At 41.3% G+C, this 22,069-nt stretch overlaps 1 protein-coding gene across 1 annotated transcript in view; it reads left to right on the top strand.

The window, feature by feature from the left end:
- The first annotated feature begins 749 nt into the window (after positions 1–749).
- The window catches only part of LOC126234839 (protein artichoke), a 360,491-nt gene continuing 339,171 nt past the window's right edge, over positions 750–22,069 (top strand). Inside the window, exon 1 of the mRNA XM_049943581.1 lies at positions 750–786. The gene's annotated coding sequence lies outside the window, so the exon portion shown is untranslated. The remainder of the gene's footprint in view (positions 787–22,069) is intronic.

Raw genomic sequence — 22,069 nt, 5'->3', positions numbered from 1 at the left:
GACTCAATGCTCAGGCGTATCAAGGCCGTTATTACGGCCAGAGGTGGTTGTTCTGGGTACTAATTTCTCAAGATCTATGCATCCAAATTGCGTGTAAATGTAATCACATGTCAGTTCTAGTATAATATATTTTGTCCAATGAATGCCGGTTTATCATCTGCATTTCTTCTTCGTGTAGCAATTTTATTGGCCAGTAGTGTAGCTTAAATTTCAAGATAAATTCAGGAAACCTATATTTTATAATGGGTGTCTCCGAAGAGTACGTTGTTGTTGCATATTATGAGCGTATATCGTGCGTAGAATACGAAATACGCAACGTCCACTATGTAAGTTTTACCATTGGAGAGATGTGTCCAGAGACGTGACACATTTTTTGTCTGCTTGTAAATGCCGTATAGTTATTAATTTCGTACATAATATATGGAGGACCTGACTCAAAACTGGGCATCAATGCTGCCGTTCTCCTCACGAGTTCACCTGGAACACCCTATCTTACCGTCTTTCTCTCCTGACCGATGAGAGGGTTTTAACTGCGAGGCTGTCTGTAGTACGGGCTCGGGTAACACGGCGTGTCCCCGCTACAGTAACAAGTGTCGCGGGGCGTGCGACCGTCACGCGTGGTGCTTCACTTTCCTTTGCAGAAGTGGAGGAAGCGGAGACTGACAGGGGAGGCGCGGCTGAAGTAGGCCGTGCAACGCCCGCCGCCGCCAGTGCGCCTCCAGCAGCCACGCCGCGCGGTCCTGTCTGCAACGGGCAACCAGTGCGCCATCTGCCGCCGCTGCTCTGGTAAGCCGTCTCAACCGGCTTTTCTGTTCTTTTAAATTTTGTTTTGTTTGCATCTTGGCAGACCAAGGCCTTTTCAAAATTACAAGCCTGTCTTTCCATAAATTGCTCAGTTATTGAAAACACAAAGTTCTTCATCTACATGTATATCGACAGGACGGCTTTTCAATTCACAGTTAAGTGCTTGACAGAAGGTTTATCGAACCATCTTCAAGCTACTTCTCTACGGTTCCACTCGTACAGCGCACCGGAAAAACGAACACTTAAATATTACCGTGCGAACTCTGATTGCTTTTTCTCCCTCTGGAGATGGGCCCCAACAAAATATTTTCACATCCTGAGGAGAAAGTTGATGATGGAAACATCGTCAGAAGATCCTGCCGCAACGAAAAACGCATTTGTTCGAAAGATTACCACTCCAATTCGCGTATCATATACGTGGCATCCTCTCCCCCATTTCGTAATACAACACGAGCTGCCCCTCTTTGGACTTTATCGATGTCCTCCGTCAGTCCACTATGATGCGGATTCTACACCACACAGCAAGACTCCAGTAGAGGGCGGACAGTCATAGTGTAAGCAGTATCTTTAGGAGACCTGTTGCATTTTCTGTTTTGCTATTAAATCACAGTCTTTGGTTTGTTTTCTCCTCTGCATTATCTATGTGATCGTTGCAGTTTAAGTTATTCACAGCTGTACTCCCTAAGTATTTAGTTGAATTACAAGCGGTTAGATTTGTGTGTTTTATCCTGTAACCGAAATTTAACGGATTCCTTTTACAAATCATGTGGATGACTTCACACATTTCATTATTTAGAGTCAGTTGCCACTTTCGCACATTGGAGATACATTGTCTGAATTGTTTTGCAATTTGTTTTGATCACCTAATGACTTTATAAGATGGTAAATGACGACATCATTTCCAAACAATCCAACAGGGGCGCTCTGACTGTCTCCTAAAACGTTTATCTAGACCAGGAGCAGCAGATGGCCTATAATACTCTCTTGGGGAACGCCAGATATTATTTCTGTATTATTAGGTGACTTTCCGTCGATTACTACGGACAGTGACCTTTCTGACAAGAGATTACAAATCTAGTCGCGCATTTGAGACGATTCTCCATAGGCACGCAATTTGATTAGAAGTCGCTTGTGAGGAAGGGTGTCAAAAGTCTTCTGGAAATCTAAAAACATGGAACTAATTTGACATTCCCTGTCGATAGCACTCAGTACCTCGCCAGAATACAGAACTTGTTGTGTTTCACAAGAACCATATTTTCTCGATCCTTATTAGCTATTTCTTTACATAATAAATAGTTTTCTTCGAGATAGTACATAGTGTTCGAACAGAGTATATTTTCCAGAATGCTACTGCAAATCGACCTTAGTGTTATGGGTCTATAATTCAGCGAATTACTTCTGTTTCCTTTGTTGGACATTGGTGTGACTTGTGCATCTTTCTAGTCTTTAGATACGGATCATGTTCATTGAGTTTGTTTACATAATAAGATTTTTGTTATCTGTCACGATTTTCCTTCATTTCTTCACGAAGCTTTTCGGGAAATAATTCCAACTGTCGAATGAGTTTTTTGGTGTATTGTGGCATTTAGGCGTGATGTTTTCCATGTATATAGTGCTGCGTTATTCCATTGCTTTTATGTTTTCTTGTAGTCTATTTATGCAGGGACTCACACATATTGAAACATCATTCACACAATTTATATTGCACAGCGCAAGTTGAAAACAGTCACAGCGGACTACAAGAAAACCCAGAGGCAACAGAATAACGCAGCGCCTCACACAATGAAATCATAACTCATGAATGCCGTAATACACGAAAAAATGAATTTGAAAGAAGGCATTTTTTCTCGAAGGGCGTTGTATTGCAGAGTTCACTGACATTGATGTTAACGTATAAGGAAATAAACTGGCCAAAAAGACTCTGGATATGTTGTTAACGAACTAATTGCTAAGTAAGCGGAAACAACACGCACTTACTGTAACGTTGTGAACCTCCCAAGCAGCCACTAAAGTATAGGTTAAAGATGCCAGGCACTTGAATCCTGTGCGTTAGGTTTTCTGTCCTGAACAGGGCGGGTGCTGTGAGCTCTGTCAGAGCCACTGGCGTATCAAATACATCGCAAATTCTCAGAAATGACCGTCCAGAAGGCCAGAATATCAGCTTAAGTATGCTTCCGCGAGCAGCGAGGATACTGTCGGTCCGATCCTCCCTGGATCTCTCAAAGCAGATACAGATATAATTGGATGAATACGCTAATAATTAAAATTATCCAGAATGAGATTTTCACTCTGCAGCGGAGTGTGCGCTGATATGAAACTTCCTGGCAGATTAAAACTGTGTGCCCGACCGAGACGAGGTACTGGCAGAAGTAAAGCTGTGAGTACCGGGCGTGAGTCGTGCTTCGGTAGCTCAGATGGTAGAGCACTTGCCCGCGAAAGGCAAAGGTCCCGAGTTCGAGTCTCGGTCGGGCACACAGTTTTAATCTGCCAGGAAGTTTCAATTAAAATTATGTTTAGAAGAGAGAAGTAATAACTTAAGACTGATTTTCTCAAAGAAAAAACAAGCACAATTGCCGGCCGTGGTGGTCTCGCGGTTCTAGGCGCTCAGTCCGGAACCGCGCGACTGCTACGGTCGCAGGTTCGAATCCTGCCTCGGGCATGGATGTTTGTGGTGTCCTTAGGTTAGTTAGGATTAAGTAGTTCTAAGTTCTAGGGGACTGATGACCATAGATGTTAAGTCCCATAGTGCTCAGAGCCATTTGAACCAGCCAAGCACAATTTAATGTAAGCTACTATTTAAAAAAAGTATGAAAAGTGGACAGACTGGAGAATGGCTGCCATGTTACTGGCTGGCAGATCTTAAGAAGTGCTTGTCTAGCAGAATGTGCCATCTGTAGATGATTCTCTTTCACTTCCCGGGGAGATGTGGCATCATATTCACTTCTAGTCGGGATTTGGGACATTTGCTCCTCATGTAGGCTTGGTGGTCCGGAGGAAGTAGATTGGTATGCACTTTTGGTAATCGGTAACGGTGCTGGGACTCGTTTCAGCCCGCATTGCTCAAGATAGATTTGCATTTCTGTTACGACTGTATTACACTTGTGGATAAACTTATGACGAGATATATGGGTTAGAACCAGCTCCGTGTTAGGTGTGCTGACGTTTTCATACGGTGCTAATGCTTTTCTAAAAGCGTTATTGTTGTGGATGTAATAGACCATTAGTTACGAAATTACATGTCTTATTTGAGTGTTCACTCTCCTGGCGACCCGCTCATAATATGAATTTTAATGTAACTATCACACACTCTAAGGAGAGTAAAAAGACGCACTACGAGGGAATTATCCGAATGGGACGGAAATGTGATGCACCATGTACAAACAAATTATTACAATTTCAGAAAAATTGGGTGGTTTATTCAAGAGGAAGAGATCCACAAACTGAGCAATTCAGTAACGTGTTGGTCCACCTCTGGCCCTTGTACAAGCATTTACTCAGCTTGGCATTGATTGGTGGAGCTGTTGGAAGTCCTCCTGAGGGATATCGTGCCAAATTATATCCAGTTGGTACCTGAGATCGTCAGAATCCAGAGCTGATTGGAGGGCCCCGTCCGTTAAGCTGCAAACATTCTCAGTTGGGAAGAGATCCGGCGACATAGCTAGCCAAGTAGAAACTTTCGCTGTGTGCAGATGGGCACTGTCTTGCTGAAATGTAAGCCCAGGATTGCTTACCGCGAAGAGCAACAAAACGGGGCACAGAATCTCGTCAGCGTACCGCTGCGCTGTAAAGGGTGCCGCAGATGACAACCAAAGGTGTGGTGTCACCGCCAGACACCACACTTGCTAGGTGGTAGCTTAAATCGGCCGCGGCCCATTAGTACATGTCGGACCCGCCTGTCGCCACTGTCAGTGATCAGACCGAGCGCCACCACACGGCAGGTCTCGAGAGACGTTCTAGCACTCGCCCCAGTTGTACGACGACGTTGCTAGCGACTACACCGACGAAGCCTTTCTCTCATTTGCCGAGAGACAGTTAGAATAGCCTTCAGCTAAGTACATGGCTACGACCTAGCAAGGCGCCATTTGTAACATTCCTTGTATCTAAAGAGTCTCACTTGTATCGCCACAATCTCCAGATGGCTCATCAAGAACGATGTATACAATGAGGGATTAAAAGTTAAGTATTCAAGGAGCTACGTACTTTTCTTTATAACATTCATTACGTATCCTGTTTCAGACCTCACTCCATCCTTCGTGAGTTAGCGCGTGCATCTTGACCGCCTCTTTCAATTAGTGTGCGTAGTGTTGGCAAGTCTGCCGACACTACAAAAGGGGTCCTGCTATGAAGGAAAATGGCACCCCAGACCACCACTCCTGTCTGTCGGGCCGTAAGGCGGGTGACAGTCAGGTTGATAACCCACCGCTGCCTGCGGCGTTTCCACACACGTTTTCGGCCTTGAATCTCACTGACTGGAGTAGAATTGTCTGCAGAGATGACCTGCGGAGATCTGATTTTGAAGATCTACCTCTCCGACTGGACAGCCTGTGGTACGATATCCCTTAGTAATATATCCAGCATCTCTATCAATCACTGCCAGGCCGCTGCCTGCATAAGGGCTAGAGGTGGACTAACCCATTATTGACATTCTCAATTTGTGAAGCTCTTTCTGCCGAATAAATCACCCAATTTTTCTAAAATTATTATCATTTGGTTGTCTGTACGTGTACATCACAGCTACCTATTTCCGTCCCACTGGGATAATCCTTTCGTGGTGCGTCGTTTTTCGTGTACATTTTGACATTTTCCAGTCATCTGTCTTTAGTTTTGCTGTTTATATGTACAAGAAGTTATTGAATTCAGAGATATATAACTTCATATTCAGGCATCCTTGTGAATGACCAATAAATCGACTGAGGAATACAGTGAGCAAATCAAATAGCGTAAACGTAGGAGATATAAAACACAAGCCCACTTTTTAATACTTTTAAAGAAAGAAGACATTGCAAACAGGTGATTCTGAGGTATCAGTGGTCATTATCTCAGGCAGGCATACGTATATCGACATCAATATAGCTTTTCGTAGTGACTACCTGACGTAAAAACTTCGCAGTGCAGTCATTTTTCAGACAGATGTGTTTATCTCGTTGTTAATGAACCTCTTCGTTACGTATATACAAGTAAAGTGGATCTGCACAATATGTCTCCCATGTGTACGTTATTTGTCGGCCGGGGTGGCAGAGCGGCTCTAGGCGCTACAGTCTGGAACCGCGTGACCGCTACGGTCGCAGGTTCGAATCCTGCCTTGGGCATGGATGTGTGTGATGTTCTTAGGTTAGTTATGTTTAAGTAGCTCTAAGTTCTAGGGGACTAATGACCTCAGAAGTTAAGTCCCATAGTGCTCAGAGCCATTTTTTTTTTGTACGTTATTTGTTTTGCTTTCCGTATTTCGGTTGGTTGCACCGTCATATGGATGTCTGAAGAAGTTATATAAAACTGAAAATTGGTGACACTTTGTACCTATAGGCAGCAAAAATAAATCAGCAGATTGGAAATGTCAAACATATATTATTAACAAATACAGCTTAACGCCCAAGAACACACGTGAAATTCAGTTTAAATGAGCAACGTGCGGCATAAATATAGTACTGTTCAGAATGGAACAGAAGACGATTTGAATAACGACTTACAAACCATAAAATACACTATACTGTAAAACCTAAGGTGAGAAAAAAAGTCGGAAGAAAGCACTTCAATGGGAAAATGCAACTTATCGTCACGGAAATCTACGGAGGAAAGATTGTGATCAGAAAATATGGAAGAGATACATAGATATTACTGTTATAACTTCACAGTTTTCCTAAGTTTATACTCTTGTTATAGGACTGCTGGCAATCACCAACAAAGAAAAAGCGGGACATTCAAGCTGAAGTATCGTTAACGATTTCTGTGAGAGAAAACAATAACTCATCTCTGAATTTTTGGCTTTAGGACACAAGCTCATATCTATTGGAAAACGCTTCAAAATATGCGCCTGGCGTTTCAAAACATGTGGACGCAGACATCTTTCACGGCTTGACTACCCAACAGGACAGAAATAACACAAGCGGCATGCCCTTCTTCGCAAAGTTGATGCTATATCTGTGTGAATAGATTGTGCAGTCGACAATGAGTCATTGAGAGACTGGCTGAAGCTACTACCCGACTTTCGATTACCCGGAAAAACAAGAAGGTAACCAAATAACATTCGTTTATGCAGAGCGAAGATTTTTTAAATGTGCTGTAGCGCAGATCCTGTCAAGAACGGAAGCGAAGCGTCATTTGGTAAACATTGGGATATGAAAATAATAATTAGGTAGATCCGTAAGTAGCTAGCACAACTGTGCCTTCATTTTGCCCGAAACCGAAGAGTCACTTCCGTTCAATATTAATTTCAAACCGAACTTGTCGTATTTTGTGAAAACAAAGGAAACCTAGAGTCTTGCGGAGAAAATAATGTTAATAAGCGTTACACTCAACTGAAGCAGACAGACTATGAGGAAAAATGTAATACTTTCCCTGAAGACAGGAAATATGAATGGAAATATGAATAGTTTTTTTCATAGCATTTGATTCAAGATATCGATTACGTTAACGTTAACGTTACTATAGCCCAAAACTGCAAAGAAAGTATGGTTCCACAAGGCAGCATAATGACCAAAATTTGGCACCGTTAAATGAAATTATCTATTTCGAACGGAGAGTTGTATAGAAATTTAAGTATCAGCTTGCCGAGAAATTACACTGTGTTTTAATAGGAAGGACACAGATAAAACAAGAAAGTGGATATGATATTGCAGTCAAGATACTAGCAGATCACGAAGAAATATTACCTAAGTATTCATCTGAGTGGTACGTACGGTGGCTTGTATGCAGTTATAGGCTTCACGATTTTTGCCGAAATTATAAATGTGATCTACAAGCGAAAGTCAAGGTCTTTCAATAATTTCAGTCTCCATGTTCTATTAAGTCAGTTAGTAACCTTCAATCAATAGCAGGCTGTATATCAGCCTAATTAAGCGTGAGACTGGCACTCCAAGTAAAATTTAATTTTTTAAAATAAATGTTTGGAGATAAGAGTGACTTTTTCATGTGCTATGTACTATGTGATGCTTGTTTACTTGTCATTCAATTTGCGGTGATATATCGAGCGAAGTGGCCCAGAGGTACTCATGTTAAAGTTCTGCTCAATGCCTCGGGTGTTATAAGTTCTCTAAAGATCTCGCGAGTTACTCTCGAAGAATACTTAGATTTTTATCTTTCTTACCATAATTATGAACATGGAATCGAAATGAATCCAAAATTTATAGGTTTTTATTACCTCATCGTTCGTGTAGTGTTGCTCTATTTTTTATACACGTAAACCTGAATAGGAACTTAAGGTATTGCTTCCTTCAGCAATTATTTGTCGCTGTTCTAAACTTTGTCTGCAATTAGGGACTGCTTTTCGAGCTCTGATCAGAGAACTCCACTTACGGAAGGATAATCTCCGAGCCAGTAGTATCACGTCCCTTAGTGGAACTACACTTATGAAACCTTCTGATACCTCTTAATTTCTTTAGTGGTTGTTTTTTAAGCTAAGAGTTGTGTGAAGGGCGATGGATGATGATTTTTCAGGACGCGTCTTGGATCTTTTGCTTATCTCCTCCTTTCGTTCGCTATAGGACTGTTGATGGTGATGAGGTCCCATACTCCGAGGAGCGTAGGGGACGATGCGGGAGACCCGTACTGCCGAATAGGCAAGATCCTAGCGGAGGTGGTTATCGGACTGTTACTCGGTGTATTATACAGCGGAGCAAGATACAGATGATATGTCGGGGAAGCCTAAAAAGGAGAAAATTGCAACATTAGGCTTTAACGTTCCGTCGATGAAATCATTAGACACGAAGCTTAAGTTCAGATTATTCAAGAATAGAGTAGGAAATTGGCAGCAGCCTGTACGAGGGAATCACCCAGGCATTCACCTTAAATAAAATAGGGAAATTCTAGAAAACATAAAACTGCAAGACTATGGGGGTATTTGGACCTCTCTGCTCCTAAATACGAGTCCAGTGGCTTAACTACTGCACCACATCGCACGTTGCGTTGAACAGAGGCGACGTGTAAAGAGACACTCACAGTCACTGTTGTTTATATGAGCTTACAGGAACAGTGCATTTGTTGCAGGGGAGCAGATTGGCAACGCTACTGTCACCTTAATACAGGCACGATGCTTTTCTCCTCCTGCTATTCTTTAACTGAGCTGCTCTCCAGTAATTTTTCTGTCCATCTGGCGATAAAATATAACAAAATAAAAAGTGTTTGCGAACATTTCTATCTTAGTTGTCATCATATCATAGAGCACAATTTCCTTTACCGCACTGACGATGGTGCGGTCAGTGTTCCTTGTACCCAGTATTTTATACCCCGTTTCTGAACCAGTGGAAGCACGAGCCATTATACTCATTCGGACAAATTCTCTCTGTTAGTCGATGACCTAACAGGACCACAATACTGAACAGTCGGTCACATTTACTCAAGACTGAGGAACACAACGGCCGTTACATGATTCTGAAAGCAATCCCTGTACATTCCTAGACTACTAGACTTCGTAACTATGCAACGTATAGAAGAGTGAGTTGGATATGTATTGGTATAATGGTTCTCCAAAAAAATGGTTGACTCTACATTTTGATCAGTCTAGTAATGGCGACTAATCTTGGAAAAGACAAGGGCTAGATGGCGCCGAATATGCTATGTCTCGCTGCTGACTTGTTCCGTTTCATTCTCTGTGGTATTTCAGAGATTTTACTCGTTCGTGCCTTTTTCTCGGAAGGTTGGCTGCTATTGAAACAAACTATCAAGGTTATTTACGAGTATAAAGTTTGTCAAAAGCTGTGAGAACAAAACTGAAGTTAAACTGGAAATTTGTGTTAAGGTCTTATGGGACCAAACTGCTGAGATCATCCTATTTAATCTAACTTAAACTAACTTACGCTAAGAACTTATTGGCACTAGGATAATGCGTACTAAACCCATTAACAATTTACTTATATCTTTTGTTCAGTGCATATTGCTGACAGTGTGTACAAGCTAAGTTTTAAAGTACAGTCTGATAATTATTTCTTGCACTGTTTACAAAAGTTGCATGTTTCTTGATCGTCATGGGAGAAGATAAGCAGCATGCAGTGTCAGATGTCGGTTAGGGTAAGTGCCTTTATTTAACGTTCCGTTGGGCCTATCTTAGGACGGTAGTGTTGCCAATCTGCTCCTATGTTATCGAATGCACTGTTATCTAATGACATGCATCAGCTCATACAAGCGAGTCTCTCTACGGGTATGTCTCTCGACGGGTAGATTAGAGTAGGAGCTGCGTCAATTAAATATTGTACGGAACTCAGGTATACAGTGGCATAACGTAATTAGTATCTATTGTGCTGGTGCCGCAAACAGTTGCACAAGAGTTCTCAATTCCTTGATCGTAGTGATAACGCCGCACCAAACACGCGAGGGACGTATCTGAAGCAGCGAAAGTGCAGCCAAGCAGCGTGTACAATGGGGATACGTTACTCCTTGGCCTTTTCTTTTTTTGCTTTCCCTGCGACGCTGCTAAGTGAGATATCACCACGTTTTCGTTCCTGGCTGAAAAAAAGTAGAGTGTGTGTGTGAGAAATATGGCATCCTCCGGTAGTGGAAAGTGACAACATTTTTAGGATTTACTTACCGTTGTGCCTTCGTAGGATAGTGACAGTTCGCAACTTTTATATGCAACTCGAAAAGGTCTGAATGGCCGTTCAACATTAATAAAATTGGCCGGCCGCGGTGGTCTCGCGGTTCTAGGCGCGCAGTCCGGAACCGTGCGACTGCTACGGTCGCAGGTTCGAATCCTGCCTCGGGCATGGCTGTGTGTGATGTCCTTAGGTTAGTTAGGTTTAAGTAGTTCTAAGTTCTAGGGGACTGATGACCACAGCAGAGCCATTTGAACCATTTTGAACCATTAATAAAAATACTGTTATGAACATCGATACTCCGCTATGTTCTAGGGGCTTTTTCGTCATGGTAACACCAACGGTGATAAAGTTGCGTGGATATTGCCAAGGTGTGGAAAGAAGTAAGTTGCAACAACAGCCTGGAAGGTTTCGGGAGACACTGCACATATCTTCCTTCCAGTTGCGAGTTTTTATCGTTGTACCAAATTTTTTAACTCTCACTGCCTTGTGATACTTGTTTTTCGTCTCTTTTTTCTTTCTTGACGTATTTTTACGCATGACGCATGTAAGGGAAATTAAAAGTGTGAGGTACGCCTTAACTCCTGCTCAGGACATAGCCTACTGTTAAAAAAATGTCTCTGAACACAATGGGACTTAACATCTGAGGTCATCAGTCCCCTAGAACTTAGAACTACTTAAACCTAACTAACCTAAGGACATCACACACATCCATGCCCGAGGCAGGATTCGAACCTGCGACCATAGCGGTCGCGCGGTTCCAGACTGAAGCGCCTAGAACCGCTCGGCCACACCGGCCGGCGCCTACTGTTAATGTTGTCTACTTCTGTCAGTATAGTTTTATAAAGTTGCAGACTGCACCTTATATGCACAGACCCGTTTCCTAACAACTGCTCTGAGTCAAGCAATAATTTTGGTTCACACGTGAATTGAGCGACTTGTTCTTTGGTCAGTGAGTGAACTTTGATAAGTCTGTCATCAGTCGTTGTTTACGATGTTGTTCTGCAAGATGAAAAATGTTTAGCACCTGCTGTGCAGTGTAGAAATGAGCGAACGTTTATATTTTTACCAACATGATAACAGGACAGTTCAATAGTAAAAGTTAATGAATTTTCTAAGACACTGTAACTTTCTCCAGGCTTTATTTCTTACGTATTAATACCAACGCCTCCAGAATGTGTTAGCCTTATGTTCAGAAATACAGGTACGTTCACTTATTTGTTTAAATCACTCTACTTTCTTTCGCATCCCTGACTCTCATGCTGTCCAACAGTTAAGAATTAAAGCGTGCCCGACACTGCAAGCCGATGTTCGTGATCCCAAGACGGGAAGTTCTGCGGCCGTATCTCACCCGTGCAGTTCTTTCCTTCGCTTCCGAGTCTGCCCCACGTTGTTCCTGCTGCCAGAGCTTTCATAACGTTTCCTCAATTACTCGATCTCGAATTCATGTTCGCAACAACTTGACAGCAGAATGCGTTTGCCTTTATGTAGTCCTGAAAGGAAATTTCATCACTCGACAATTCGAGCATCTCTTGCAAACTGTATCTGATTTCACCATCTTGCGTCAGTTCGTAAACTACTAGGTGCCTTTATCAACTGCCGATTGTACTGTCAGACTAGTGCAGAAGTGGCAACTGACATAACAATGTGCCGGAAAGAATATACTTTAGCTATCGCTTTCCAGAGAAGTGAAACGTGAGTACGACATCATTGCACTCTCGAAAAGAAGTAGGTCACCCAGCCTTCCCTCCATCTCATTCATATATTCTCTAAAAGCGGGGCATTATTGCACTGCTTCCGACGTAAAGCTGCAGGATGAACATTAATTCAAGTTACAAAATTCTCGGGCCATAGAGTGCAGCGCAATGAGTAGATGGTTTTCGTTAGCTAGAATTGTACATCCTTTCATTGTTGCCTCGCTGTATGTGTATAACTATCATTGTACGCTCTTGGGAAAGAAGCCTAAAGTGTTTGGCATGTGGTTCATTGAAAGGGTTGGGTCACCTTTACAAAATCTGACATGCTCTCTAAGAAAGTCGGATTTTTAGTTTCACGTACATAGATAATACTAGAAAACAACCATGTAGGAATTTGGAGAAGGCTGCTGGTGAACCCTTCTCTTGTCTTATATTTTTTCTTAAATCACTGATCTCTCTACAGACTTAACACAGATTTTAGCTTCTTCCTACTTTACGCTAATCTCTTCATCCCTATGTATCTGCTACAGCATCTGTTCAATATGTTCTACCCAAACTGACTGCGGTTTTTTTCTTTTTCTATTCCTTCCAGTTCTTGGTTAATTCTTCCGGCTTCTGATGTCGGTCTTCCTATTGTGTTTTTTGAAATATCTCTAAATTTTGTACTCAATCTCAACTTTTATCTTAAATTATTTCTAACATTCTGCTACAGCACCATGTTTAAAATGATTCAGATTTCTGTCAGACTGCATCTGATGTTATATTATTTGCTGGTGATCGGAACTTTATCGGTTCTTGTGCCGTATTTTCATCAGATCTGATGTTTAGAGAGTGGCTATTCTTCTTCCTATTACTCATCACTTTCGCCTTTGCCTTGTTTATTCTCAACTCAGATTCACCGCCAAATAGCCTATCAGCTTCGTTCAACAGGTTTTATTCCCGTCTCGAAACATCTTTCTCTTTCCTCGTTGCTTCTGCAACACGAAATTAAACCGATACGGCTACATTACTTAACGTTAACTAGTCTTTCTTTTCAGATTTCATCACTACAAATTTGTTTTTGTACCGATGTCCTATAAAAAAACATATTAGATTCCAAAGAAAAAAATATAACACATTTCAAAGAGGCCACAGACCTTGCAGGGCAAGGAATTGAATCGTTCGTGATATTTGTTATTGTATGTACAGAAACCAGGTGGCAGTTATAAGAGTCGAGGGACATGAAAGGGAAGCAGTGGTTGGGAAGGGAGTAAGACAGGGTTGTAGCCTCTCCTCGATGTTATTCAATCTGTATATTGAGCAAGCAGTAAAGGAAACAAAAGAAAAATTCGGAGTAGGTATTAAAATCCATGGAGAAGAAATAAAAACTTTGAGGTTCGCCGATGACATTGTAATTCTGTCAGAGACAGCAAAGGACTTGGAAGAGCAGTTGAATGGAATGGATGGTGTCTTGAAGGGAGGATATAAGATGAACATCAACAAAAACAAAACGAGGATAATGGAATGTAGTCGAATTAAGCTGGGTGATGTTGAGGGTATTAGATTAGGAAATGAGACACTTAAAGTAGTAAAGGAGTTTTGTTATTTGGGGAGCAAAATAACTGATGATGGTCGAAGTAGAGAGGATATAAAATGTAGACTGCCAATGGCAAGGAAATCGTTTCTGAAGAAGAGAAATTTGTTAACATCGAGTATAGATTTAAGTGTCAGGAAGTCATTTCTGAAAGTATTTGTATGGAGTGTAGCCATGTATGGAAGTGAAACATGGACGGTAAATAGTTTGGACAAGAAGAGAATAGAAACTTTCGAAATTTGGTGCTACAGAAGAATGATGAAGATTAGATGGGTAGATCACATAACTAATGAGGAAGTATTGAATAGGATTGGGGAGAAGAGAAGTTTGTGGCCCAACTTGACCAGAATAAGGAATCGGTTGGTAGGACATGTTCTGAGGCATCAAGGTATCACAAATTTAGTATTGGAGGGCAGCGTGGAGGGTAAAAATCGTAGGGGAAGACCAAGAGATGAATACACTAAGCAGATTCAGAAGGATGTAGGTTGCAGTAGGTACTGGGAGATGAAGAAGCTTGCACAGGATAGAGTAGCATGGAGAGCTGCATCAAACCAGTCTCAGGACTGAAGACCACAACAACAACAACAACATGAAGCAAGACTGTTACTCCATACTGGATTAGGTGGCGCAGTGCTTAAGACGATGGAGTGAGACGAATGTAGCTCAAATATTCATCTGGCCTTAGAGATTTCGATCCCCGTGCTTTTCCCAAATTGTATCAGCGAAATTATGGGACGGTTGTTTTGCAAAGCTATAATCGAACTGTTCTGGTAAAGATCTGTATAAGGATAAAAAAACAGTTTGACAGGACACAGTGAGGACTGTAGGTTAGAAGTGGGTAGCTGTAATAGACTTACTACCTATTATAAAATTATCCTCTGTGACCTAAAACGTAATGTCTGTAATATACACTCTTTCTATCATTGTCAGTGGTTCAGATCGCTGATGTAGGTTTTATGGTGACGATAGAGTTGGAGATTACTGACGCAAAGTGATGGTGAAAGAAATTTTTAGCTCCCAAAATTTTCCCATCGAGGGGAGGAATGATGTTTGCGTACAGTTCACGCGCAGCAGAATGTGTGTCCATGTCATTAATTAAATTCAAGATGTCTTCGCATTATCATGTGATGTTAGACATGACGCTGTTGACGATGGTCTGCCCGGTGGATTAAGATGCCAAGATCACTGGACTCTGACGCCGTCTCGTTGCGGCTCCATCCCTATTCTATACAAGATCAGAAACCTGGAGAAAGCAAGTGGCGAAGCGAGATTAGTGTTAAACATTCCGTCATTAAAGGTGAAGCATTAGCTCGCACTGGACAATGAAAAGAGAAGAAATGTGTAGTGGCGTTGTTACTGAAACCAGCCATCAGTTATGCTCTTGGAATGGCTGAAGGGGACAACAGTAATCTGATGGCTGGGCAGAGAATTCGGTCGTGTTCCTTTCCGTTGTGAGCCGAGAGCCGTAACCATCACGTTAACTCAGTTTGTGAGTCTAGAGTGTTCTCAGACAATCTCCAAATAATTCTGGTCATCTAGTATATTCTAGAATGTTTTTATGTAATAATATGAAGTATAATGAACACATGAAACTGGCAACTACATTATACCTTATGAAAATTGCGAAAATCGCCTTTGTGTATTGAGACATCTCTTAAATATACGAGATCTGTGAAATATGTTTTGATGTTATAACAAAGAAGTGAAACACGGCTATTCAGAAATGACTGCTAGTCATGAGAACGTTCACAAACATTCTAGAAAGTAATGGGAAATATTATTACGTTATTGCACATGCTTCTTTTCTTTTCTTTCTTTTGCGACCGCCTTTATCCCACATTGTGCGCAGGATCGGCAGGGTTAAGTACGGATTTGGCATGGTTAATTATAAAGGGTGGCTGGATGCCCTTCCTGCCGCCACCCCATACCCCTCCGGCACGGAATTAGTGTACCCCAGCTGTCTGCGTCCAGTGTAAATCGTGAAATAGTGAGAATGTGGTGCAAATGTCTGCGAGTCGTGTAACTGAGGCGGGACGTGCGGCCCAGCCCGGTATTCACCTAGTAGGATGTGGAAAACCACCTAAAAACCACATCCAGGCTAGCCGGCACACCGGCCTCCTTCGTTAATCCGCCAGGCGGATTCGATCCTGCATTACTGCACATGCATTAGACATTAATTTACCGGTATTCACACAAAATTTTACGAAAATGTTTCTTGTTAAACTACATAAATTTCTGACTCTGCTCTAATTTAGTATGATATATTGAAATTAAGCTAAAATTATTCGTGTATCTGAGCACCATGTCCTCAATCGTTATTTGCAGTATTCACAGGGCAGAAATCAGCCGGTTGCTGCGTTTTGCTAGATTGTGGCTGGTATCTTTTCTCGATCCCTGTCGTACAGAGCATTTCAAGTGAGCTATTGAATAATGTAAATATACTTTTCCCTTGATTTAGATGAGACAAAATCTTAAAATATGGCAAGAAAGAAGAAAGGGAAGACGAAGAAAGTAGAAAAGGACTAGATACAATTTGGAGGTTCATTCATCAACGTTGTTCGAACGAGCAACTGTCTTCAATTTTTGTGCCACAGAAACAGTCGTTAATTTGTTAATTTGTATTGTCCTAGTAATGCTATTGATATTACAAGAAAGGAGATTCCTTAGATGTTAGTAATGTAGGTGTTCAAGCTCTTATAACTCGATATAAACGCCACTAGATACTTTCACCCTTGAACATAGAGTAATTTAGTTTTTGTTCTCAGATGTAACTAACTACTAAAAACGATCCAAAGGTCGACTGTATATCTGTTTAAGATCGGCACAGTGAGAAGGTACTATCATAAGATGATTTTCTTCTTTTGACAATAAAGGAACTGAGATGAGCAAATAATTTAAAAATTACCAGGACCACCAGCCGTACCGTGGACATTCTGCCACACATCAACGAGCCTAAAATATTTGTACTCTCGCCAACAAGTGTACCAAAAAACCGTATATATCGCCATGATAAAAGAATAATGTAACAATAAGAGAATAAAGAAAACACTGCAATAGAGTAATATATATGTAAACATTATACGACATATTTAATATGTAAATGCAACAAACATATATTGCAGGTGATTGAAAATGCTTCGTAAATAAAACGAAGTGAAATGCGTATGACGAACGGCCTTTTATTTAGTTGCATAGATGGACCAAATTTCCAAAACGATAGTAATACTAATAATAATAATAATAATTCCTTTCCCGGGCCTCCACGGGTTCTAATAATAATAATATATAATTTATTGTTGCCTAATGAACAAAACACGATATTACGAAATAATTGGTCATCTTGCGACTGGATTCAGGATTTCCATAAAGTGAGAACTCGTGGTTCTTGGCAGGAATTTTAACTTGATGTAATTTTATCCATGCTGAACTCAGTAAACTCCATAATTTGTAAATAAAAATATTGAATGTAAAGCACGTGTTTGGAGCTCAAACTGGCATGGGGAATATTATGGACTGATTGTGTGCCACAGTGATTTATGTATAATATATGTGCTGTTTGCACTGCAACAGCTTATGACCTATTTTGGAAACGAATATGGACCCTAGGAAAAGAAAATGCCATTCATTGAAGGATATTTCAGGAGTGGACGACATGATGCTGATGAAAACATTAATATAATCGGCAACATTAGCCATCTGACGATTGGCATGATAAACTGAAACCGGTTATGGAATTGAAATAAAGTATTTTAAATGTATTTGTGGCTGGTTGAGTTATTCAAGAAGGACTTTAAAGTATTTTAGGGATAAAAAAATGCAGTGTTAAAGAGGCCTTTACTGCTCGCGATATGATATGCAAATGATCTTGTGGATAAAATGTGAAGCTTTCAGTAGATGATGCTCTTCATATGTAAGATATCGCAACGCCAGGAAATTGAAGCGAATTTCAGGGAAACCTGGAGAGAACCTACGCTTGGTGCGGGTAATGCCACCTGATCCGTAACATAAATACATGTAATAAATGTACCGCTTTTACACTCAGGTTCGCCATCGTAGCTTAGTGGTCAGCATGTTGGCAGCTATGCGGAGGACCCATGTTCGATTCCACCTACTGCCAGGAATGTTTCCTTGGTGGGGGGACTCAAATGCAATGCACTCAGCCTCTTGAGGCCAGTTTAATAGCTATTTGATTGAGAAGTAGCGGCTCAAAGCTCAAGAAGGTATGCACACCATACAGCATTCAAATTACGCCGAGGATGACACGGCGGTCGGTCTGCTGCGATAGGCCCGTGTTGGCCAGAACGAGGACCTTTCCATTTGATATGCTTTTTCTTTTACTACTCATAAATAGGTTGGAAGTCCCAGAATTGTCTCATTAAACTATTTTAATGACCCACTGGTAGAAGTAACAACCATAAAACAACTGGGAATAATTGTCTGGAGCTACCTGAAGCCGAAGGATGGCATGTAACTAGTCGTACAAGAGCAGATATCATGTTGAGATCTCTTGGAAGACCGAGCGAGGTGGCGCAGTGGTCAGACACTCGACTCGCATTCGGGCGGACGACGGTTCAATCCCGCGTCCGGCCATCCTGATTTAGGTTTTCCGTGATTTCCCTAAATCACTCCAGGCAAATGCCGGGATGGTTCCTCTGAAAGGGCACGGCCGACTTCCTTCCCTAATCCGATGAGACCGATGACCACGCTGTCTGGTCTCCTTCCCCAAACCAACCAATCTCTTGGAAGAGTCGTAAGGAAATGTAATTCTCTGACGAGATAGGTAGCTTGGACCCGTTCGTTCGAGGGATCTTGAGTAGTGGCGGCCAGTCGAGTATCTTTACCTGATAGTATTAAAGGATAAGATAGAGAAAGTCCAAAGAAGAAGTCACGTTTCATTATGGGTTCATGTAGTTACAGAGCGTATCAAGTGGCACTAGCTTCGGGAGAGGCGTTGTGGAACGTCGAGAGGCTTAGTTTAAAACTCCCAGAGCTTACGTTCCACGAAGATTCAGGCAACTTTCACGAGGATCTCGCTAAGTGGCCATGAAGAGAAAAAGAAATTCGCGCTAGCTTCTTGATATCATTCTTCTCGCAAACTTTTTTATACTTTTCATTTGGCACCTGAGCATGACTCATAGAGCTATCATCTTAAATATAAGGTTTAACACGTCATAAACATAAAATTACAGTAAAATCATATTAGAAGTTGACCTATTGTTCCAACTTAATGGAATACAAATGCGATGTATTTCGAAGTCTTTCAAGCAAAGCAGTATGGTGAGATATCGGCAACCAACAAGCGATGGTCACCAGGTATTGTAGGAGGAGACTTGTAGCCTTGTATCTGTTCGTGCAGCCAAACAGGATGTGACTGACATGCTTTTTTCACCACAGTCGCATAATGGGGATACAACCAGGCTAATACGATTGGATATAACAGCCGTGGTTGAATATGAGGTGCCTTATTGTGTTCGTTAATCTTATGGAGCATCGTTTTTTTTGTGCCAGAGGTTAGGAATCAGCACTGGGTTCACTTTACATAACCCTTGCCTTTGTATCTGAAGGTCTCTTGCCATTCTGAGTTCCACTTCTTGCACACTTCGTGACTGGAACTGGAAAGCAGTAAATCATGATGATACCAGAAGCACCCTCCTCCACACACCATGGTGGATTACAAAGTATACTCGATGAAATTTCAGAAGATGTTCAGGATTACTTTATAAGTATTTTGGTATAAGGGACCCGTGCTCTGCACTGACTCGTTACAGATCAATAATCTAATTACGATTTATTCAACGAGTTACCCCTGTTATTTTTGTTCCTGTGAAAATCTTTCACAACAGTGAAAAACCCTGTAATAAGTAATCAGTAAAACGTACAAGTATAGAGTAATGTAACAACCCTCCCACAAATGCATAATAGGTATAAAATAAAGAATAGGGCTATAGATAGAGAGGAGTTTAATGAAACGCGTTTCGCACTCAAGATAGCAAAGTGTAAAGCCTTCACTGGCTACCGCAGCAGAATATTTGTCAATTGATCTGCCACAAAACCTAAAGAAATTCTGGTCACATGAAAAGACTATTAAATGCAATAAAGTTACTGTCCAGTCACCCACTGACAAGACAGGAACTGAAATTGAGACTAGTAAATCAAAAACAGAAATACTTAACTCTTCTCTCTAATGTCCCTTTGCAAACGAACACCCAAGAATATAGCCGCAATTTAATGCTCGTAACACTGAAAAGATGAATGAAAGAGAGATTAGTGTCAGTGGCGTCGAAAAACACCTGAAATAGTTAAAACTCAATAAAGCCCCAAGGTCCGATGGAATCCCTATCAGGTTCTATACCCAATATGTGTGAATTAGCCCCTCTATTAACTACAATCTACCATACATCTCTCAGAAAAAAAAGAAAGAAACAACTCCCCAGTATCTGACAAAACTATCGCCCAATACCATTGACGTCGATTTGTTGTAGAATCTTAGAACATATTCTGAGCTCAAATATAACGAGCTGTATCGAACGGAACGACCTCCTCCGGGAAGCGTGTTGGGTTCATTTCTGTTTACGTTGTATATTAATGACCTTACGTACAATAATAATAGTAACCTCAAACGTTTCGCAGCTGATGCAGTTATCTACAAAGGAGTAGAATCTGAACGAAGCTGCACAAATATTCAGTCACCTGCATAAGACTTCAAAGTGGTAATGTAAAGTTTAGCACTTCACAAAACGAAAAAACATACTATCTTATGAATCAGATATCAGCGGGTCACAGATGAAATGTGTAAACTCAGCCGGCCGGAGTGGCCGAGCGGTTCTAGGCGCTACAGTCTGGAACCGCGTGACCGCTACGGTTGCAGGTTCGAATCCTGCCTCGGGCATGGATGTGTGTGATGTCCTTAGGTTAGTTAGGTTTCAGTAGTTCTAAGTTCTAGGGGACTGATGACCTCAGAAGTTAAGTCCCATAGTGATCGGAGCCATTTGAACCATTTTTTTGTAAACTCATACAAATATCTGGGAGTAACACTTAATAGGGACATGAAATGGTACGATGACATGTGCTCAGTCGAGGGTAAGCCAGGTGGCAGACTTCGGGTTATTGGTAAAACTCTGGGGAAAAATAATCAATCTGCAAAGGAGATTGTTTACAAATCACTCATACGACCCATCCTAGAACATTGTTCAGGTGTTTGGGACCCAAAAGAGATAGGACTAACAGGGAGTATTGAACGTATACAGAGAAGTGCAGAACGAATGGTCACAGGTTTGTTTGACCCGCGAGGCAGTGTCACAGATATGTTGAAAGTGCTGAACTTTCAGGCTGTTGAAGATAGACATGGGAACAGCTCAGCATAGGGTTATTAAGCTGCTCTTCCGCTGCATTCAGTGAACTCTTACACGAGGAACACACTGGCCAACTCTTCAACAGCAAAACCGCTGTTAATGTAGAACTAACACAGCTGGGGAAACCAAACCCCAAGCAGAACCGAGCAGTACTGAATGTAGCTTTAGCATGAAGATTAAAGTGACCATTACTGTTGTCAGGAGTAAGTACCGTGAGTGAATCGCACAAATTTATTTCCAAACTAGACACACATTGCATGCCGTCGCCATGTGGAAAGTTGGGCGTAAATTTTCAGTGTTATAAAGTTAAATGAATCTAACAAATCAAACGAAATGCGATTACTCTCAGCGAGAAACCGGAGAACACTGGTACTTCATATCAAAATAGAAAATGTCCCTGGACAACTTACGAAATTTTGTCGACTTTGTACGGGTTCCTGCTGTAAATGCAGATGCCGCAAGATGGAGTAACATCGGACGGAATTTTAATATTAAGGTAGGTTCGCAAAGAATATTAAATTAACGTGACAAAAAGAGAGAGGTATTTGGTATGACATTGAAGAATAATATGATCAAAGAACATGAACCGAAAACATTATTCAAATAACCAGATTCTATCAAACAAAACTGTCTGATATTACCCCGCACGATGGGGTAACTTCAGTCACAAATTATATTTTTCAAAAATAGACATGCTTAGAAATTCTCTCTATATGCTTAGAAAATATTTTTGACATGGCCAAAAAATATTTTATACGTGTTCAGTAAAAATCTCACTCATGTTTAGACATTCTGGAGATACGATTTCACTGTTTCAGAATAAAAACAGTCTTGACTGCAAAGTTATTAAATTGATATTAAATAACTTCGCAACAAAGACCACTATTATTCTGCAACAGT

Source organism: Schistocerca nitens, chromosome 2, assembly GCF_023898315.1.
Source record: "Schistocerca nitens isolate TAMUIC-IGC-003100 chromosome 2, iqSchNite1.1, whole genome shotgun sequence".
NCBI lineage: Eukaryota > Metazoa > Arthropoda > Insecta > Orthoptera > Acrididae > Schistocerca > Schistocerca nitens.
Note: the sequence above shows the minus strand (reverse complement) of the source record. Positions and strands in the feature narration are given on the sequence as shown.